Raw genomic sequence first — 22815 nt, 5'->3', positions numbered from 1 at the left:
ACGATGCACAAAGGAAATGGTGAGAGGGCAGTCCTAAGGACGGATCACCAGTTGCATTCAGAGAACTCTTGCCTTCTTTATCTCCCTCGCCCCCCAAAATGTACAAGATGAGCAGAGCAAACATAACCTGCTGCTTTTTAATTCGGGAGACACCACCCTTCCTTTCTACTATGGCTTACAGTAGGATCAAGGATTCCCTGAGAGTTGATGGCTCCCTGATGCACTGAACCGCCCTAGTGGGTGGATTGCTTATGTCAGTGGTCCTCATGCTTCAACCCTTTCAGACAGTTCCTCATGTGGTGACCCTCCAACCATAAAGTTATTTTCGTTGCTACTTCATCACTGTCATTTTGCTACTCTTATGCATCGTCATGTAAATAGCTGCTATATAGGATGTATTTTCATTGTTATAAATTGAACATAATGAAAGCATAGTGATTCATCACAAAACAACATGTAATTGTATATTGTGAAATATTTATTTCTAATGACAAATAAAGGAATTTTTGTCTTGAAGCATGGTGTAGCATGGGTAACAATCTTAATATAACAACATTAAACTACATTGCTACATTTCGCGACAGTATGCGTAAAAGCCAACGTCAGTGGGAAGGTTGAGATAGCTTCTTTCTCAGCAGACCAGCTTATCTGCATATGGGCAGACCCACCTGGAGACGGATAGAGGAGTAGTGTCTCGGTTCTAAGACCCTCGGAATTATGTGTTTTCTTGTGGTCTTAGGCGACCCCTGCGAAAGGGCTGTTTGACCCCCAAGAGGGTCGCGACCCACTTGTTGAGAACCACTGGGTCAAGTGGTTTGGTCTTGCTTAATCATATCCAAATGTCTTCATTTGTTTTTGTTGTTGTTTGTTTAGTTTTCTGCTAGGTCCAATGTTTCTGCACATACAGGTCAGTTGCGAGGTTCAGAGAGCTGAACGAAGCTCTCAGAAGAAAACTTCCTAGGGGAACATCTATTTCCCACTTGGATTTGTGGTAAGGACACGTGCGGGTCGGGTGAGAGGGACAGAGGTCTGGAGAGAGACACAGGAGCAGAACTTCTGAAGAGCTGTCAGCTGGCCATCTTCTGGGAGGAAGCCATTGTTCTTCCAGGGCAGGCCTGTGCCAAGCCCCACCTGTCTGAAGGAGCAAGAACCGCTTCTCTGACTGCTTTCTAACTGCAGGAATTTTGACACCTCCTCCAGGCACTGAAGATTTAAGTTCAACCTTTCCTGAAGCTTCAGCCAAAGGTGCCAACCGCACCTCTCCAAGGCCCTCCTGTGCCCACTCCTAGGGCTGGTGCTGATTGTAACCGCCAGAATTCATCTGCTCAAACCAGTACTTTTCTCTAACTGATCCCATCACGCCGAATTATAGCCATGAGAGAACACTTGAGTGAGCAGAGCAAGTGGCCAGGATGATTCTGCCCTTGTCAGCCGTCTCTCCGGAGCATAGGGCGAGCCGCTAGTTATTCCAGATGTCTGTGATTGTGCTGTGATTAGAGGCTACGCGTCTTAGGGTGGGTACCAATGTCATGTTGCATTACCCACCCTCCCAACAATGGCTCACTCACGCATGCCAGCCCTGACCAGCCTGGCCTGGCTTCCAGCAGAGCTGTGAGCAGAGCTGAGAAGGAGGGCCGCTACTGTCTTCAGGAGAAAGCAAAAAATAAAAACGGGTGAGGGGAGTGACAGGTACATCCACAGCCAGAGTGGCTCCCGCCCCTTAGCAATGCAGATCTAAGTTCGCATGACTGCCTGACCTGCCATCCTTAGCGTGAAGCCTGAGCCTGGCTCTCTGAAAATCCTCAGAGTCAGGCCCTAATTGGCAGCTGCCTCTAACAGCCTCTTTATCGTTCTCTGCATCTGGGTGAACTTCAGCTATCAAGATCTGCATTCTGTTTACCATTCATTGTGATTTTGTTTAGCAGATGTTTTCTGGATTTCTCATTTGCCTGCATAATCGATCTGGGTAAAATGTGAAGTGGCTGCCTCCCTTTGATGAAACAGATTGATAGATTCTTTTGAGGCAACTTCTTTAATGGCTGCAGTTTGGGGGGGACTTGAAAGGAAACCATCTAGACTTGACAGAGCCTCAGGTGATGGGTCCCTTCAATTCAAGACTGCCTTCTGGGGGGAGATGGTGTTTCCTGCACATCCCACCAAGCTTATTCCCCTCAAGTGGCTGGGTGGAAACAAGCTGGGAGTGGCACCTGTCTCCTAGCTCTCTGGATACTGTGGAGGTGGGCTCTTTCAGGATCCTGCTGCATGCTGGGAAACAAAATTAGACCTCTTTGTCCCAAGCTTCAAGGGTCCCGGAAGGGGTTGGTATTTTGAGCAAGCTCAGAGGTGCCTTGATGGAAAAGCTGGTGACCTCCTTCTGAAGGTCACAGCAAGGACGCCCCTCCAAGCCTGGTTCTCCCACAACATGTGGAGTCTCCAAGAAGTCAGAACTGAGGTGATGGCAGCTGGGGTTCTGGTTGGTTGGTTTTGGCCCCAGATGGAAAGCAGGCTAGTGGACTGAAGCAGGCTAGCTGAGATGTTCTCTGTGAATACCAAAGTGAGTGCCCAGTTCTCACTGTGCCCAATCAATAGGCAGTGGAGCCCGACCTGTCTGCTTACTCACAGTACGGCTCTGTGCAACAGAAGTGCCCTGCCTTGCACCCTATTCACAATGGTTGTTGTGTTTGAGCCCCATGTTGCAGATGCTTGTGTCAGTCTATCTTGTCAAGGATCTTCCTCTTTTTTGCTACCTTTCTACTTTACCAAGAAATATGTCCTTTGCCAGGGACTGGTCCTCTCCTGATAATATGGTCAAAGCACATGAGAAGTCGCACCATCCTTCCTTCTCTAGAGCATTCTGGCTGGAGTTCTTCTCAGACAGATTTGTCCGTGGTACTTCCATTGTTCTTCACCAGCACTGTCATTCGGATGTATCTTTTTTTCTTCCGTATTCCATATCAAATTTTCTCATGCAGAGGAGGCCATTGACAAATGCCATGGCTTAGGTCAGGCACACCTTAGTCCTCAAGTGGCATCCTTGCTCTTGACTACTTTAAAGAAACCTTGGGCGGCAGATTCACTCAGCGAAAAACATTATTTGGGCTCCTGAGTGCTGCTCCTGTGAGCATTCAATGTGGATCCAAGGAAGATGAACTCCTTGACACTGTCAGGCTTTCCTCTATGTGTGATGGTATCCATTGGTCCGGCTGTGAGGATCTGGGTTTTCCTTACATGGTGTTGTGATCCATACTGAAGGCTGCCACCTTTGATGCTTCAAGTCTCTTTGGTTGCAGCCAACAAGATTATGTCAGCTGCATACCACAGGTTGCTAATAAGCCATCCTCCCATCTTGACACTACAGTCTTCTTCATATCATCCAGCGTCTCAAATCACTTGCTCAGGGTACAGATCGAAGCAGCAATGTGGTTAAAGGATACAGTCCTGACACACACCTTTTTGATTCCATACCAGGCAGTCTTCCCTTGTGTTGTGTGCATGGCGGCCTCTTTGTATTTGTGCGGGTTCCACAGGAGCACAAAGAAGGGTTGTGGGATTCCCATTCTTCACAATGTTATCCATTGTGTATTATGATCCGTGCAGCCGAATACCTTTGCGTAGCCACTAAAAAACGAGCCTATATCATTCTGGTATCCTCTGCTTCCAGTCAAGATTCATCTACAATCAGCCAGGCTGTCCCTTGTTTCATGTCTTCTTCCGAACCTGGCTTGAATTTTTGGCACCAATCTCTTGAGGTACTGCTGACACTGTTTTAGCATCAGCGACATTTTCCTTGCACGTCATATCAAAGGTATTCCCACACTCTGTTGGGTCACCTTTCCCTGGAGTGGACACAGAGATGGAGCTTTTCCAGTTGGCCGGCTAGCTCTCTCTTACATGTCCTGGCATAGCTGAGTGAGTGCTTCCACTGCCGCGTCCGCTTGTTGGGACCTTTCAGTTGGCGTTCCGTCCATTCCTGGAGCCTTGTTTCCACTCACGCCTTCAGAGCAGCTTGGACTTCTTCCTTCCATTTCATCAGTTCCTGGCTATGTGTGGCCTCTTGAAATGATTGAGTATCAACTAGTTTGGTACAGTGACTCTGTATTCTTTCCACCTTCTTTGGATGCTTCCAGCATTGTTCCATATTCAACCCATGCGATCTTTTAATGTAGCAACTCGAGGCTTGGAGTCTTTCTTCCGTTCTTTCAGCCCAGTACGTGCTCTGTGTGGTTTTTCTTTTGGGTTGCGAACTCAAGTCTTTTTGCACATTTTGTTACCATAGTTTGCTTTTTCTTTTGGGAGATTTTCTGTCCAGCTCTTTTACCTCACTGCATCTCCCTTTTCCACCACGAAACTTGCTCTGGATCATAACGCTAGCTGAAGCGAACGGAGAGATGAGGAAGTGGAGAGAGAAGCCTGTCATCCAGTAAGCCTGGCTCATCACCAGCCACCTCGTGTGCAGCACGCCGGGGATAAGCTGCTGCTGTGAGCCCTGCATCAGTCCCCTCAGCCCGCCTTGTCCCAGCCCTGCTCTTGGAGGGTCCCACACCCCCACACTGGCTCCCTCCTTCACCAAACACGATGCCATGCCCACCCCTCCCATAGGAGTCCCGAAGCATGTGAGTAGGCAACTGTCTGCTGAAACCCAGGGTGTGCTCATTGGCTAATCTGGGGAAGTGGATCGCCAGGCCTTTCCATCTAGTGTTTCTTAGTCTGAAAGCTCTGCTGAAACCAAAGGGACCCTGCTGGGATTTGAACCACTGGTGTTCGAGCTTCCGGTGTCTCCGCATCAGGGAAACCCCAAGAACGAGGGTGAGCCTTGCAAGGTTGGGTGCACTTCACTGGCCCTGGAGGCCCAGGAGGAGAAGCAAGGCACACTGGGCCCGCCCAGGGAGCCTCTGGCATCCTGCTTGTCCGTGGCACTCTCCTCTCTGAGCTGAGTCTGGGGAGCGGAGCAGCTCTGCCTCGCAGGAAACTCCTGAACTCGCCTTCTCCGAATAAACAGCGAGGCGCTTTTCAAACCTCGTTAAGCCGTTTACTCTGGCAATATTAATGCTCCATCGGCAAGCCTCTGGGGTTAATTATCTGTGACTTAAAAATCATTTGTTTCTGTCTCTTTTGTCTCATTGCTGCTCAGCAATCTTTCTTTATTAGGAAATGAGGTACAGAATCCAACTGGCCATTAGGTTTTAATTCTTTCCTTGCCATCAAAATTAGTTCATCTTTTAAAAACACTGGAGGGGAGGGGGAAAGGCCTTCTCATTCCATTCAGATTGTGTTGTCTCCTGACAAACCCTCCGTCTCCGCTTGGGCGGAGGCAGAGCCAGATTGGAAATCAACTACCAAGTGAGCCATCTCCTGTGAAGGAGGAGGCCAGCCAGAGTGCCAGCCCCTGGCCCGTGTCAGGCCCCTCATTTACTTCTGGCCGTTCGTTCCCTGCTGCGGAACTGTCCTCCCATTTCTTTCCGTGGGGTGCGTCTTCTCAGCTGCAGGCCCTCGGCTTCAGAAAAAATCTGGAGCTCCTGAGAGGCTGCTGCCAATCAGACAGCCAGGCTCAGAGACCCTGAGCATCACCACCCACTCAGGTGATCGGACTTACCAAGTGACTCCTGACTCCCGGCAGTCCCATGTGTGTCAGATAGAATTCTGCTCTGTGGGCTTTTGAACTCTGGCTGTTTTGTTTCAAAGTAGGCCTCCGGGTCTTGCTTCAATGGTGCCTCTGGGTTCACTTGAACTGCCAGGCTTTTGTGCTGTGGCTGAGTGCATTAACCATTTATATTTGCATGACCTAGGAACTCCCAGTGGTCCCCTGCAAACTCCTGTTTGGATACTGCTTTTTGGCCGGGTCGGCCAGTGGGGTCTGAGAAAAATGGCATGGTCTATGTGAAGAAATATTTTTTGCAAAGTACTGAGTGACTCTAAGGGGTCGGAGGGGTGGCAGTGTGTGTGCCTTGAACTCTGCAGAAAGCTGGGGACCGTGTGCCAAAGATGTTATTGCTACTGCCTCGGGCTCGGTGGGATGTGGACGGTGTCTGATAGCTTTCCAGAACCAGGCGCAGCCAGCACGCAGGGCAGCCTGCACCGGGAGACAGCTTGGCAGGGTTGGATGCTAGGCTATGTAACTGTTTGCATAGGGCAGTGACTGTCCATCTCCCTTCTCAGGAGACTGCTGGCCACCAGCTGCCCATCAATCCCTGCGGGGTCTCTAACTGGGAAGCCCTGGGTATGCCAATTACTACTTCTAATGGGGGAAATGACTCCTGTGAACGCAATCCTGACTCCTTAGCTTACGGTTTATTAGGTGCCAACTGAAGTGTGTTTGCTGTGCGGTGAGACAAGGCGGGACCCTCGTCACACAGGGCAGTGTAATGACTGTGCTGTTCACTGATGTGCCGACAACTCACAGGATGGGCGCGTGTCCTGTCAACAGCAGAGCCACCTGGCTGTGCCTGCACCATGGCCGGGCTGCTCAGGGGGTTGGCCAGAGGGCAAGAGGGCTTGCTCCGTGAGCATCAGCCCGGGGCCAGAGAGACAATTCAGGGAATGTGCTGGGAGGGGCTAAGTCTCAGGGTCTTAACAAAGGTTGGTTATCTTGACAGAGGACCACCTTCTGGCCCCAGTGACGACGTGCTGCATCAGTAGGGACATTTTTTATTGGGAATAACAAACATCCAAGCCAATGCGCTCAAACAAGAAGAGGACTTCAGTGCCACATAACTAATAGTCCAGGGGTAGGGCCGCTGGCTCCAGGCAGGAGTGATGGAAGGTGTGGCACCGGTTTCTCTCTCCTCAGGGCTGGCTGCCCCAGATGATGAGTCCCAGCTCACATCCTCAGAGCTCTGAGTCTGAGCATGGGGTGGGGACAGGGCAGGGAGAGCCTCGGGTCTAATGCTTCCCGATTCACTGTAACTGGACAGGCTTGGGTGACATGCCCACTCCAGAAGCAAGCACTGAGGCCAGCGATTGCTATGTGTTGGACTTAGCGAGAGCCACCGTGTACATCCCGTAGACTGGCATCGTGATCTGAGAGGACAAGGCAGTTGGAGCACTAAATGGCCGTGGGGGCTGTTGCTCAGCAAAGGGCATGCGTTGGAGACTGAATAAAGCCCACTGTGCACAATGTCATTTCCTGTTACTGAAATATTAATCATTGCCCAACTTCATATCTATCACACCTGCCCCCCGCAAAATTTTTTTTTAGATATTTCAGAGGCAAGCTTGAGGTCAGCAATCATCCAACAATGAATGGTGGGTTCATTCCACAGGAGGGAGTGAGACCAAGACTGAGATATGACATCACAGACCTAAAGTCATCGGAGCTTGTGATGGAGTGTGACGGTGAACTCAGACCCCTGGTGGACAAATGGAGGGTACTTTTCAGCACAGCTGCCTTGGCCGACCTTGACCAACCATCAGCCCCTGTGAAAGTCCCAGGAACAGCCTGCTGAAGGGCAGCCAGTATTAGCTGGTCACAACTGAGAGCTGCTGATGTTCATTTTGGATCTTCGGCCAAACAGCACAAGAGTTGAAAGTGAACGAGCCACTCTCTCCCCTCACCTGGATGATGATTGCCACCTTGATTTTGCCTCCCCCACACCCCCCATGAGAAGCCCTTTTTCTTCTTGGGAAGGGCATGGTGGTGGTCAACTGGGCTGGCTGGCAAAACATGGGGAGATGGGCCTCATGTAGAGGCAGGGTGCTTTCTCAGGGGCTACTATTGGAGCAGATCCTGTCTGCCACGCATTCTAGAGAGCGGCGAAGAAAGGGCTTGCTGCTCTTCACGTCACAGGCATATGTTAAGGTAGGAGACTCCTTTGAGGACACGTCTGCACATCTGGTGCCCCACTTAATCCCTGTAGAGTAGCTGTTCTCAACCTGTGGGTCACGACCCCCTTTGGGGGTCGAACAACCCTTTCACAGGGGTCGCCGGATTCGTAACAGTAGCAAATGACAGTGATGAAGTAGCAACGAAAATAATTTTATGGTTTGGGAGTCACCACCACATGAGGAACTGTATGAAAGGGTTGCGGCGTGAGGGAGGTTGAGAACCACTGCCGTAGAGACCCAGTGAGGTAGCCCTTGTAGTCTTTGTTTTGTAGTTTTTAATTTTTGATGTTTTGTAATTTTTATGTTTTATAGTAAATTGATCTGAGAATTAAAAATGGCAAGGACTCAGGAGAACACATTCTTTATAGAAGTTCAAGTTCTTGGGGTAGTACAAGCAGGTAAGTGCTCCAGTAGTAGCTGAAGGGTTGGCAATCAAACTTACCCAGAGGGGCTCTCCAGAAGTCGAGCCCAGAGACCTACCTCGAGAGGCTAGAGTCTTGAAAACTATAGCGAACAATTCTATCTGGACAGATGGGGTTACTGTTGTGTCCACCCAAAATGCTTCACCTTGGCTGGACTGTGGTTCTCAGTACTATCTAAGTATTCTCCAATGTGTGATCTGATACAATTGTCCTACCATGCAATTATCTGTGATGTCCCCGAGGCAGGACGCGAGACAGTCTGATGAGATCACTCGATGAGTTGTACATGGATTAGGGTGGGATTCCATACTCTGAACCAGGTCACAGCCACGATCTGTGTGAGAGGAGTTTTTCTGGGATGTAGTCTGCTCCTTCTTGGGAAGGGGATCATCTTGTGTTTCACAAGGGATGCAAAGAGCAAGGAGCTAGCAGAAAGAGACAGATCTGTAGCCCCCATGAAGAAGAGCCAGGAGTGGAGCACATCCTTTGGACCCAGGGTCCCTGTGCTGAGAAACTCCTAGACTCTGGGAAAGATCCATGACAAGGAGCTTTTCCCAGAGCTGACCCATAGGGAAACACTCCCCTCCGAACGCACAGCCTGACTGTGGACGCGTCGAGCTCCTGAACGGTGAGAGAAGGGATTTCTGTGGAAGCATCCACTTGTATTTCCATGACAGCAGCGCCAGGTGACTACCACCGTTACCATGACTCAGGAGCCACTGGCTGGCAACCAATAGCAACAGCAAGAGAAACTCCACAATGTTTGTATGACACTGACTAAATTTTTTTTGTTTAAAAGAAAAAGTGGCTTCAAATCATCCTGCAGCTTGAAGTGCCTGCAAATAGAGGTTCCGGCAGCCCCTGGGTCTTGGCATTCAGCTGTGTGGGACCCCCAGCAGGGCCCTGAGCTCTGCAAATAGGGAGCTGGTCCCTGCCAATGCTAGAGAGAAGCAGAGCCAGCCACCCCCCACCCCCACCCCTGAGTTCAGAAGCAATGGGATTAAAAAAAGTCACAGGTCTGGAAAATGAGTTGTGGGTGTGCAAATACATTGCAATCTGTTTGTTTTCCTCATTGTAGCTGTTGTTTGTGCTCCCTTTTTGCTGGAGGCGGCACATGCACCCAGCTGTTTGGCTGCTCCGTTGAACTGCCTGCCGTCTGTGCGCCGCTGCGTATTTGGACACGAAATGGGGGTCCTGTGGCTGAGAGGGGACGTCCATCTGATAGGGTCAGACCTGAGCTCATGCTTAGATATGTCCGTGGAAAATGAGTTGGTTATTTTTAGTTTGTTTGTGGGGTCGTTTCGCCCCAAAGACAGCAGGTCTGTGAAGCCGTGCCAGCACCTTAGTTCCCCTCCTTCAGGCAGATTTTAAAGGAGGAGCGCCTCCCACTTGAAGAGTACTACCAATCTGCTCTGACTCTCAAAGAGCCTTTCTCATTTGTCATCCTACTTCCTACTTGCCAGCCAAGTAGAGCTGGAGTGAGCCAGCGACAGCGACGGCCCTGTCATTTGCATCGCACAGAAGGCAGGCTGGGTTCTCAGAGATGGCAAGAGACTTCCCCGGGTCACACGCTACTTGTGGCAGAGCCGGCGAATGTGGCTGCCAGCCCCTTCCGCCTTCCACCAGGCCTCCTTGCTAAAAAATGACTTGATGGCAGAAGTCTTCAAATTGGAGCCCAAACTGAGTGGCACACTGCAGTTTTAGTTCTGCTCAGGTTCTTTTAAAGATAAATTATTACAAAGGCAACTTTTCTCTCATCTGTCAACATAATGATCCCATACCTTAGGGATTCAGAATCTTCTCGATGTGTGTGTGGAGGACGTAGTAAGAGTTAATCATTTCCACAGTACCTGTCTGTGGCGAAGCTTAATTATCACTTGACATATTTCATGGTTTAAAATAATGACAGTTTAGAATGGAGCCGGGAGAGCCAGGGAATCAATTCATTACCCTGCTGCAGTACCGCCACCCCCAAACAGATAGGCCACGGTGCAGCATTTGCACATCGCTACAGAGGTGCCCATGGCTGGCAACCCCCAGCCCAGGACACCCTTCTGACCCCCGTCATCATCAAAGGCGAGCATGGATGGAAGGGATGGGGTGCGTTGCTTCTCCCATCATGTTCCCGATGATGCTAACCCCCAGACGCTCTCCCAAGCCCAAGCCTCGCGCTGGGCTTCTGCAGAATTTCTAATGAGCAAAATAACTCATCATGAAGTGTGCTCCGAATGAGTGAATGGAAGCTATTTAAACCACAAATGTCGCTTATGAAAGTGTATGACTTTCTGAGATGAGAAGCAGTTTGCTATTTTGGCTATCTCTCTCTCTCTCTCTCTCTCTCTCTCTCTCTCTCATACACACACACACATACACATACACACACACACACACACACACACACCTCCACACTGTCTGTCTGTCTAGGAAATAATGAAATAATTGTTGTTTTCCATGAGATTTCTGGCAGCAGAGCTGTCCGGACCTCACCCATCTGTCCAAATTGCACATTTCAGTTGGGAGAGTCCTGGGAGAGGGAGCAGATGAAGCCATCTCAGAAATGCAAATACTGTTTGACGTCTATTAACTTGGCACTTATCCATCTCTGACAGCAGGGTCTACTAGGACGCTGGTGTCTTACAGATCAGAGCCACTCTCGGGGTAGAGGGAGAGAGCCCGCTGCCGTCGAGCCCCATGGACATGATCTAAGAGAGAGTTGGATGGGCCTAGCTTTCTGGTGCAGGCCCTGGGCCCGGGGTCCCAAACCCAGCCTTAAGCCTGGACTTTCCATGGCCAGCCTTCATAGCTGTGCCCCTGCCCCACCGGAGCCTGCCTGAGTGCTCCGCACAGCAGGGGACCGCGCCCTCCTTGGGACAGCTGCCTCCTGTCTTAGCTGTGATGCCACTATCTGACTCCACCCCTGGGCGAGCCCTGCAGTGGTTAGTCCATCCAATCCACGGCGAGCCCCGTCTGCCCAGTGGAACTGACCGCCCGTCAAGGCGGTGGCCTCTCAGAAGCAGGTCGCCAGCACTTTCCAGGGTGGCTTGACTCACCCCCCTGCCTTTGGCAGGTGAGGACGCAGGCTCAGTCAGGTGACCGCCTGTAGTTCTGGCGCCAGCTCCCCATCTGCCTAAGGGGGATTCCTGTGAGGCAGAGCCCGCCTTTGCTCTTACCCCTCTCTGACCCCCACCGCTCCCCCATGGCGCTTGGCCTTGCTGCTGCGGTCAGGAAGCCATTGCCCTGGCCGCTCTCAGACAACAGTCAGAGCTGCCAGGGTTCTAAGGAGCGTTACCGCAGTCACACGTCAGGCTCAGAAAACACGAAGGACACAGTTCTCTGTGGACAGCAGTGCCTCTTCTCAGCCATGTCCTTCTCTGGGCTTCAGCCTGGCCCTCTGTGGGCAAGAGTTTCAAAGCGCCTTTAGCATTGGTAAATGGCCAACTTGCGTTTATACCATACTTGGTCAGCCAGCTTCTTGCCCGAAGACACTCGACTTCCTTGGTCTGTGGGGCAGGAAGTCGGCTGCTCTGTCTCATGATTTCAGTGCTGAGGCTGCTGGTGCCTCTGCTCCCACCACCACTTTCCGCAGGGATCTGCATGCACCCTGCCAGTGGCTCTTCTTTCTGCACGGCCCAGGGGCTTTTCACTTGATATCCAGCACGATGGCAAAACGGACCAGTCCCGGAGATGGAGTCCTCTACACCTTATTTGCATGCTCCCACCCCGTCACTGATAAAGGGCCCACCATACACCACATGCTTTGCTTTGTTAGCTTACTTGAAATCTCACCACAGTCAACTGCAGCCAGAGAGTGTGATCAAATGGTTTACCAAGGAGAAGCAGACTCCGAGCGCAGAGCGGTGCGGTGGCCGGGTGTGTCGGTCGGTGGGAGGTCCACCCAGGAGCTCTCACTGTAACTGACTACTCAGTCCTTTGTGCTAGGCGGTCTCTGTGTCTGCTGCTCCTTACTTAGCACCCTGGTCTTGGGGACCATTCTGCTCCACAGCATATATGTCAGGCTGCTTTTAACAGCCCGCCCAGGATAGGCTTAGGGAGAGGAGGTGAGGCCACTGAGAACAGAGGGAAGGGGGAAAAGAGAACTCTGAGGCCAGAATCAGGGCTTCTCCCTTGGCAGAGGGCTCAGGCTGGTGCGCTGGGCTCCCGTCTGCCTCCCTTGGCCAAGGGGGACTCGCTACCGGCACCACCAGGCTCTCTCCCTCACCCCTGGGGGACAGGGGGAGGGTTACACTTTACAGATGAAGAAACCAGATGACCGGGACTAATTGGCCTTTCTGGGGGGGGGGGGGGAACCTAGAGAGGACTGCATGGGCTGCATCACCATGCAGCCCACAGATTCTGGGAATTCTGTGACCCTGTTCCCTGTGTTCAAACACTGGGAAATACTTCCCTGGCACCTGCTTCTCCTGCCTTCTGGCATAAGACTCCTTTCTCCTTGTCCTGGCGAATACCCCTAACTCATTTTAGCCACCCCAAGCAGCCCAGAACATCCCTTGAACCACATTATACCTGTCGGCGGACTAACAAACCTGCCTGCCCCTTTGTGGGGAAACCAAACTCAGGTTTCTCTTCGGGACCCCAGCCCTGAGCCCTATTACACAATAGTTGTGAGGGACATGTCTCAAACTGGGGCCCACAGGCTAGACTTAGATGACAGCCGTATTTAGTCTGGCTCACTATTGAGTTGCATGGTGTTGGTCTGTAGATGTGTCTGTCATTTTCACTGGGATGAGTAGTCAACATGGCGAAATAAGGAATCTTCACATACAGGTCTACATTCGCCGACCTTCTGGGCAAGGGAAATGATGCAGTAACTGTGGTCCCTCGTGCCCCAGGACAACAGCAAGCTGGCATGAGAGCAGCCCACTCCTTAGGGAGTACCCATCTCTCCAGCTTGCCACAGCCCAGGGCACTACTTAAAGACCCTGAGATGAAGACCAAGCGTCAGATGCAGTTCTGAACAAATAAACTTGCCCATGTTAGTGTCCCCAAGGGAGTACACGCATTACATTGCCCGCTTGGTCTCTGGAGGCATTTGAGTTGTCAGCCCCTGTGTTGGACTGAGATGTAGAACGTGTTCATCACAAGGGGGTGATGTAAGGGGGTGTTGTCAGGTGCCGTTGAGTGGGTTTGGGTTCCTAGTGGCCCAGTGTACATTAGAATGAAATACTGCCTGGCCCTGCACCCTCTTTACCACAGTCAGTCATCGTTGAGCCCATGGTTTCAATCACAATGTCAGTCCATCGCACCGAGAGTCTTCCTCTTTCTCCCTGATCCGCTACTTGGTCGAGCATGGCGTCCTTTTCCAGAGACAAGTCTAAAGGTCGTGGGGTGAAGTCTCGCCATCGTCGCCTCTACGGAGCACTCTGACGATGCCCCCTCCAAGACCAACCCACAAGGAGGAGAGGGGAGGGGAGTGTGGGGAGTTCGGTGCCCAGGCGAAAGCAACTCTTCCCCACCCAGCAGAGACCCTCTGGCCATGCTCATGTCTGCAAGCGGGCTCTTGATTTAGGCGGTTAGACCTTCCCTTACATGAGCGTGCAATGTTCTGACATGCATGTCATGATCGGTAAACATTTGATCCAGACTGTAAATTTGTAAGTGAGCTTCCAGTTTGGTAATTAATATCGGTGCCTCTTCATATAAGTTATGCCTTTAAAATGGATCAATTGCTTTAAGCATTTAAAAGACATCCCATGTATATTGTAAAGTCATTACTTTTCAAAGTTATTTTCAGCTGATTCTCGGTGACGTCTAAACATGCATTTGCAGTACTCAGTGGACCAGAATAGCTCTGATTTATATATTTGGGTCCAATGGACTCCAAAAAATGACATTAAAACGTATTTTTAATCAATGTGTTTATCCCAGAGATGCCATTGGCACCCCTGGAGGCAGTGGCATCGTTGTTTTAGAGGAAAAATAAACATGGCATATTCTCTGAGCTGATTTGGAGTTGAATGCAAGATGACGCCCAGCCCGAGACTGAGCGTGGCTAACTTTTCATCTGAGCTCCGAAGGGTCCTGGAGCTGGAAGGAGCTTATTAACCCCCTCAGTGCCATTTTCCTAACACACACAACTCCCACGGTGAATGATTACCGCCCGTGTGTGGTGAGAATTAATGCTCACTGAGTAGCAAGTACTGTTTTAATGAAATCATCTTAATTGTTTGCTTGGTACATTTTCTGCTTTATTATTTTAATTATTTCTCTTGCCTCTGTAATTGTTCGTTACTGGGTTCCCATTATCTCTCTATTAGCTATTTTATTAAAAGACGCAAACAAACAAAAAGACCAAGCAACGCTGCCTTGCGGCTTACATTGCTTTCTGGTTTCTCCTCCCTCCCACGTTCGCTTTCCCGCATTGTCACTAGCAGAGGCAAGAGGCTGTGGGCCACTCACCTCCGAGTTGGGCAGCGAGCAGCTCCACGTGGCTCATCTCTTGTTTAGGGACCACCGAGTCGAGTTCCAGTGTGTTGACAATGGACTTCTACGAAGCCCAGGAAGTTTATGAGGAGAGCAGCAGAAGTCACACTGGGCAGGCTTGCCGGCCTCGGGATGGAGACTCTAAGTTCTCTTTTTAGAAAAGGGGCAAAATGTGTCCGCCCAGCTTGGGGCAGGCATCAGAACTGTACCAGGGCCATATAACATGCACCTGTGTGGATAGGCCAGGTAGTCATCAATATCCGCGCAAAGCAGCACCAATCCAGGCTTCTCCACAACCTTTCTCCACCCTCCATCTGTCGGTTCGTCGTGTGGTGGAGGCTTGCGGTGGATGACTAGGCTATTGGTATTTCCGTCTCAGCAGGTGAGCAGGTTTCAGATTAATCACACAGACACAAAGAAAAGCTGGGTGAACTACTTTGTAAATGACGAAGGCAACATCTGTACAAATGCGCCCGATGCAATTGATGTATGGATTGTTATAAGAGCTGTACGGGCCCCCAATAAGATGCTCGATTTTTAAAAAGATCCAGTGAAGCCTGGTGGACCGCAGCAGAATGGCGTTTGCCTTTCTTGTTTTGAACATATGCTGGCAAGGGAGCACTGGCTGGAGGAGGTGAGGGCCAATGTGCGTAGGGGAGGACCTGTCGAGCTGGATGGGCAGAGGACCTGAAAACGCCGGCCGGCAAATCCTGGCAACTGCGTACACGATGCACGGCGGATCAAGGCTTTGTCCTGCTGCATCTCCTGGTCATCATGAGTCAGAGTTTGTTCTAGGGCAGCTAGCAACAACCACAGCAGCAATGCAACATTCCCTGCTGCCAGTGCCTCTTCCCGTCCCCGATCCTCATATAAGGAGCCCTGGGTCAGCTGATGTACAACAATCACAAGGTTGGTAGTTCAAACCTACCTGCTGCTCAGTGAGAAAGAGGGTGATGATGGTTGCCCCACAAAGATTTATGATCTCAGAAACCCCACGTTGTGTCACTGGGATTCAGAATCGACTCTCTAGCAGTTGGGTGGGAATCCTCATATGATTTCATCTTGTTTGGTGCTGGATTCTCTAATCTTTCAAATGTAGCCAGGCATTCTGGATGTGATCCAATGTGCCAGCTATGTTACTCTGGGAATAATCTTCTGGGCCTTGATTATCTCGTATCTACAATGCTAGTAATAATTCTAGCTAGCTCATAGAGCAGTGACATAAATTAAATAGATGCTGGTATTCTTAGCGTAGTGACTGGCCTGCCTTCAAAGCAGTTGCTCTGTTAGGCATTGTTAGCCATTATTCGCCCACATGTCGTGAGGTTGGGGTTGGTTGAAGCGATGTCTTCTAATTCGAAATTGGGCCCATAGAACTGAAGACGAGGAGGTCTTCAATGAATGAGTACTGAAATGAATTGCGTTTTAAAAGACCGAGACTTCGGTAGACTGAGTTTGTTTTGTTTTTCATTCAATCAGATCACTGGGAGAAGTGGAAAATGAAAAGGTGGAAGTTGTCGAACTACTGTGCAGCTATTGTTTCTGGCTGGGTGGGAGACTAGATAGGCTGGCTGAGCTCCCAGTGAATACAGTTGAGAAGGATCCATAAGATGTTGAAACAGCTTTCTTAAGGCTTAGAGAGAAGGCGGAGAGCAGGGAACTGCTGCAAGGCCAGACATTGTGTCAAGTTGGACATCGGGGCTGAAGTGACTCTCGCTTTGAGGGCATTTGCCAATTGCAGGCAACCTCGAGTTCTGATCTTCGCCATCTCAAGAGACCGGAGGGGCAGGAGAAAAGCATAGGACAGAGCATCTGACAGGAAGTTCCCTCCGCCTAGATTTGAGGGTGGACGTAAGTGAAAAATTACTCTGCCTCAACCTTAGTGCTGGATACCACAATCCAACCTGCACACAGGATGCTCCGTCATTTACCTCTGGGAGCTCCTTTCCACCGAGGTACCCAGACACGCACAGACACTGCAGTGAAAGGGTCTATTAAGGACACTGACGAGTTTTCATACCAGGGAGAAATGCGAAGGGGAGTTGTTTCCTGGGACAGTTTGCCAAGTTTCAGGTCTGCTAATAAATACCCAAAGGGCCATACCGCTCAGCTGTAAGTCTCACCCCAAAGCGTTCAGCTCGAGCTCCATGGGTCAGCAAACCCAGCTCCTGAATTAAGTGCCCAGAGACACCCTGCTTCAGTAAGCCTCAGCCCAGAGGCAGTCAGCTCCACTTCGGTGGGTCAGCAAGCCCAACTTCCCCAACTAAGTACCCAGAAGCATCCTACTCAGCAAGCCAGCCTCCCGCATAGAAGCGCTCACCTTAATTTGCTCCGAGTGTTGGGAAATCCACCACTCTGCTGCATGCTCTTCTCCTGCCGCTGCCTCCTCTGATGGGGTAGCTGCCTCTCGCTCCAGGAGGTTGGCTGCACAGGGATCTTGGGCTCAGAGGGCACCTCTACTCTCGGGTCTTGCTGATAATGAAATCCCTCCTCCTGCTTCTCAGAAGGCTTCACAGAAAGATGCCACCCCAGGACATCTGTTCATAATTATTCACAGGGGAACCCTCCCCTCCGCCTTCTTACCAGCCCCATGCAGGGAAAGGCCATTCGGTGCGAGCTACAGGCTTTAGCTAGAAGAGTCAAGTCCAATCATCCACTGGCCTGTAAAACCTATGGCATCAAATTGTTTCTGATTAGCGGAACACCTGTGCTTCCTCGTGGGATTACCCCCCAGGGTTTCCTAGCTGCGAGCTTCACAGAGCAGATCTCTAGTCCTTTCTTCTGTGGTTCTGCAACATTTAGGTTGATTGTCAAGTGCAAGCCATTTGCACCACCCAGGGACCTTAGTGTTGTGTTCTCATGGACATTGAGTTGCTCTTGACCCAACATGTATCCCATTGCATCTCCAGGACCTTGACAGCATGGGATAGTAGGTCCAAGTGTCTTTGCTGAGAACTGAAGCTATGGAGTTATGCAACTACCACAGTAGAGGAAACACAAATCTTCTCTGAAAAAAATCTTTCTTCACGCTTGGCTTCAAATAATTTTAACCAATTGCTATCCAAGGAATGTGAGCTCACAGTAAAACAGACACATACAGGGAATGAAGATAGCAAAAGTAAAAATTACAAAACAAACGGAACCACGTGGACTTTAGATATTGGAATGATCAGATACAGAATATAAAGTAACTCTAGTGTTGTTGTTAGTTCCTTCTCTTAATGACCCTGTGTACAATAGAACAAGTACACTGCCAAGTGTTGCTGTGTTTGAGTCCATTGTTGTGATCACTATGACAATCCCTGTCATTGAGAGTCTTCCGCTTCTTCACTGATCCCCTGCTTGACCAAGCTTGATGTCCTTCGCCAGGAACGGGTCTCTCCTGACAACATGTCCAAAGTTTGTGAGACTAAGCCTCGCCAGCCTTGTTTCTAAGGAGCATTCTGGCTGTACTGCTTCTAATACAGATGTGTTTGTTCTTCTGGCCGTCCACAGTATTTTCAATATTCTTCACCAACGCCGTAATTTAAATACATCAGCTACTCTACAGTCTTCCTTAGTCACTGTCCAAATGTCACGTGTATAAAAGGCAATTGAAAATACTGTGGCTTTGGCCATGTACACCCCAGTCCTCAAAGTGATTAATTGCAGCTGTCATAAACAAATAAAAGGAAAGATGAAAATGTGCACAAAGAGTAAGGCTGTAATAAAAGACCAGCATTATTTTAAAAACACCCAAATAAAATTTGTGGAAATAAAAGCTGTCGTTGAAATTTTAAACGTCAGTGAGTAGATTTCAGAGAAAATTAGATAAGGCAGAAGAGAACTGGAGACAGATTTGAAGATAATACTCAAAATGCAGTGGAGAGACAAAGGTGCGGAGGTCAGGAGGCACAGGGATTGGAATCAGAAAGCCAAAATACTTGTGACTGGAATTATAGAAAAAGAGAAAATAGGACGGATAACATTAGGAGAGAGAATAATTGAAAAGTTTTCCAATACTGAAGGAAGACACCACTCCTTAGCGATAGGAAGCCCAATAAATTTCAAACAAGGTAAACAAATACTATCCCTCTACAGAATGTGAAAGACCAAAAAGAAAAGAAAAGAAAAACGAATGCCCACAGTAACTAGAGAGATGAGACCGAGCACTATGTGAATTTCCTTCCCAGTGAAAGTGAGAAACCAGCGGAATGCCGTCTTCAGTGCGCTGAGAGGAAAGGCTGGTCAGTTTTCAAGCTTAGCCCTGTTAAGCAGGCTCACAGCACTCTGACTTCCATGGTTCCATTCCGTTTTCCTCTCTGAATTCTCATCTGTCTTCAGGTTCACCAACCTTGTCTTCTGAGTGGCCTCTTGGTGTTAGTTCCAGTCAATGAATTCGTAAACTTAAGCACTGTGGTGGGACAGGGATTATGCATTGGCTGCTAGCCACGGACTCAGCTGTCCAAAACCCCCAGCTGCTCCTTGGGAGAAAGATGAGACTTTCTACTCCTGTAAAGAGTTCCGGGCTCAGAAACCTACAGGGACCAATCTAGCTTGTCCTGTACGGTTGCTATGAGGCAGAATTAGCTCCGTGGTTTTGTTTGGATGGTGATTGCCTTGAGTTTGGGCCCTTGATAACCTTGATTCAATTAAGCTTAAACCATTTTTAAATTATATATTTTAAGATTATTGCACACTGTATATACGGGAGTATAAGCCAACCTGAATATCAGCGGGGCACCTAATTTTACCACAAAAATGGCATAAAAATGTGCTGAAAAACTCGGTTTATACATGAGTATATATGGTATATTTGAAGATAAAATACATTTCTAAAGAATTCGTAAGTCAGAAGAAAGATCTCATTTGAAATGGGAAAAGTCGATGTAGCAATAGCAAATACTATACACTGAAATATGTGAGACACATTTAAAGTGGTAGTTAAAATACATCACTGTAAAATGTCCATTAGAAAAGGAGGGAATTTCAAAGTTAATGAGTTAAATGTTTAACCCATGAAGTTAAAAAATAGTAGCAGAGCAAACCCAATTAGAAGGAAGTAAAAATAAGAAATGACAATATGGAACAAATGAAATCAAAACAAAAAATATAGTGAAGGGATCGGAAAAGCCAAATGCTAAGATTTTCAAGGCCTGAAAATGACAAAACTCTGGCCCGAAATTAATAATGAATAAAGGAAAATGGAGATAAGCAAAGAAGGAGGTGGAAGGAAAGGGTGTGTTCACAACATCAGGAATGGAAACATCATTATTGGAGCTGCACAAGTAAAACAATAAACGAATCTCAATGTGCCAATAAGTGGGAAAATTCAGTCAAACTCCCCAAAAGGGGAGAATATTTGCTGAGACTTAACTCAAGTACAAAGATGTCTTAAGTTCATTAAGGAAGTGAAGTTAGTAGTTAAAATTCTGCCTGCAAAGCAGATACCAGATTTGGTTATTTTCCTCATGGGTACCACCTAACACTGAAGAAATAACTACTCTTTCCACACGTGAACTATTCCAGAATGCGGGAAGAGTGGGTGTAGTTGTAAGGGTAGTATCAGCTTGAAAACCTGGCAAGAATACACTCCTGTGCGCTCTCTCTCTCTCTCTCTCTCTCTCTCTCTCTCTCTCTCTCTCTCTCTCTCTATCTATCTATCTATCTCTATCTGTCTACATACACATATCATATATAGTGATATGATATATATATATCCAGGCCATATGTAATGACATTATATATTAAATATCAGACAGTTTTAAACATAGAAGCAAAAGTCCTAAGCAACAATCAGCAAACTCAATTCAGCGGTGTATGCATCAGCCAAGACAAGCTGGGTTTCTCTCATCAGTTGGGGTATCACTGGAAACCTCTTGATGTGTTTCACCACAGCAATGGTCTTAAGTAAAAAAGTCATAGGTCATCATCGCAATAATAAAGGACTAGCATTTGAAAAGTCTTCTGTCCATTCATCATTGTAGAAAAACATTGTTAGAAAAGGAGGAGTCAAATAAAAGGGAACTTCTCTTACTTGTTAAAACATTTCTTTTAAAAAAATCAACCGCAGGTAAATGATTAAATATATTGAGTATAATGGGGCCCAGAAATTTCAATATCAGGGAAGAGAGTTACAAATAAGAAAAGAGGGAAGATTAGATGCAACCCTTTGTGTGGGTTTGCATCTAAAAAAGATGAGGCTCCCCGACCCCACCCCATATCTTACACAATCCAATATATCAGGGGGGGAGGGATAAAGGCTTGCTGATGTCAAGGAATTCAAGAAGAAGGATGGTGTTTTGAAACTGATAGTGGTAGCGATTGTGCAGCACTGCTTGATGGGATTGAGCCATGGAATGTTATGATCTGTGGGAGCTCCCAAGACCATGATTGCTAAAAAAAGGGACCAGTGAATAAAAAGATGAGACTTTCTACTCACATAAAGATTCACAGTCTCAGAAGCCATCAGGGACCGCTCTCCTCTGTCCTTTAGGGATGTTTGGGGTCACTGTGAGTCGGAAACCACTCAATGGCAGTGGCGTGGGTTCGGTTGGTTTGGGGCCGGTGTGGAGTTGAGGGCAGAGTTAGCAGGAAGGGCTCAGAGTGGTAGTCTGAGGGGAGCGAGAGCCTGGGTATTCCTAATGCCCCAGTGTTGCCTGTTGAGTGAGCCCAGGAGTAATGATACCCCAGGACCTAAGAGCACCCCTACCTCCCAGATCATCTGTTGTGGGAAACCAGGGCCCCTTGGACAAGCTGCTGCTGTCTGGGCTGCGGCAGAGAAAGGGATTGAGGAAAGGCAAAGCAGAGCCGTGCTCAGAGAATCACGGGAACTTGTCAAAAGGACACAGTGGCTGGCTTGAAAGGCCCATGCTACTCACATCTGGACACTTTCAGCTTAAAAAAATAAAGATAATTAGTAATGGATTTGAGACAGATTATTTTTTCCCAAGAATGCTGCTGTAGCTTCACACGTCTCAGGCCCCTCCTTACAGTTCCCTCCCATGAAGCCTAGCCGGTCTGTCAGAGGGCGGAAATGACACCACGTCTCTCCGAGGCCGGGTCGTACAAGGTTGTGTGGCTTCTGCCTTGCTGGCTCAGACCCTCGTGGTGGCGCCCACCGTCCTGAGGTTACTCAGCGAAGAGGAAGCCCAAGCTGACGCAGGCAGAGGATCCACAGGAAGACGGAACAGTGCCGCAGTCCTCAGCTGACCCCCACCCGCACCCCCGCACCCCCACTCTCTCAGCTCCAGCCACCGTCTGGATACGACTGCCTGGGGGCGCTCAGACCAAGCCACCTGGATGCACCCAGCTCATAGTCCTGACCTACAGAAGTCCCCCTCAAAATCATGGTGCATTGTTTTTAGTCATTAAGTTGCTTTGCGTTTGATGTGTAGCATGCCCTTGTCCTGATGCAACATGCGGACGTGGTTCCAGACTCACGGAGCCCGTGCACAGTGACACGGGGCCATTTGACTTACAGCGATAGTTACGCATAGTAACTGTCACTACCTGGTATGAGATCGTGCCATACGAACAACAGAGCAGAGCCTGTGGCATTCGCTCTGGGATGGGGTGGCAGGCGAGATCTTGAGGGGACTGCTAGCGAAAGCGTCAAGGCCTGCAAGGGGAACGGGAGGAGAGGCCTAACAAAGCTTGAAGAGGCTGTCAGCGAAGCTGGAGGGAAATACTAGAAGCTGGATGAGAGGAGACCACTGATGGGGAAGGGGGTGATTCGGCAGGTAATACAAAGAACCAGGAAGCCTACTAAAGGAACTCGATAATCCAGCTAAAACTATTATCCAATAGACTTCTGAAAGCGCCACCTGGCTTCTTTTTGCCACGATTAAATATCATAGGAGAAAGGCAAGCTAAAGAGCAAACTTAACTGTGAAAGAGCCGCGACTCACTGGGCTTGAAAATACAACCTTTGCTCACTGTCAGGCTCTCGAGAGGACAAAAGTTTGAAATTGAAAAGAGATTTCAGGACAAAGACCAAATCCTTAGAGAGCCTGTAAGATCTGTTGTTGTTGTTGCTACTGCTAAAACCTCAAAAGGAATTTATCATAAACTCTTCCAACCACAGGACATTATCCCACAGCAACCTCAAAGGGGACCCACGATCCAGAGCAGCGGTTCTCAACCTGTGGGT

Source organism: Tenrec ecaudatus, chromosome 2 (genome assembly GCF_050624435.1).
Source record: "Tenrec ecaudatus isolate mTenEca1 chromosome 2, mTenEca1.hap1, whole genome shotgun sequence".
Classification (NCBI taxonomy): domain Eukaryota; kingdom Metazoa; phylum Chordata; class Mammalia; order Afrosoricida; family Tenrecidae; genus Tenrec; species Tenrec ecaudatus.
This window is presented reverse-complemented; position numbering follows the sequence as displayed.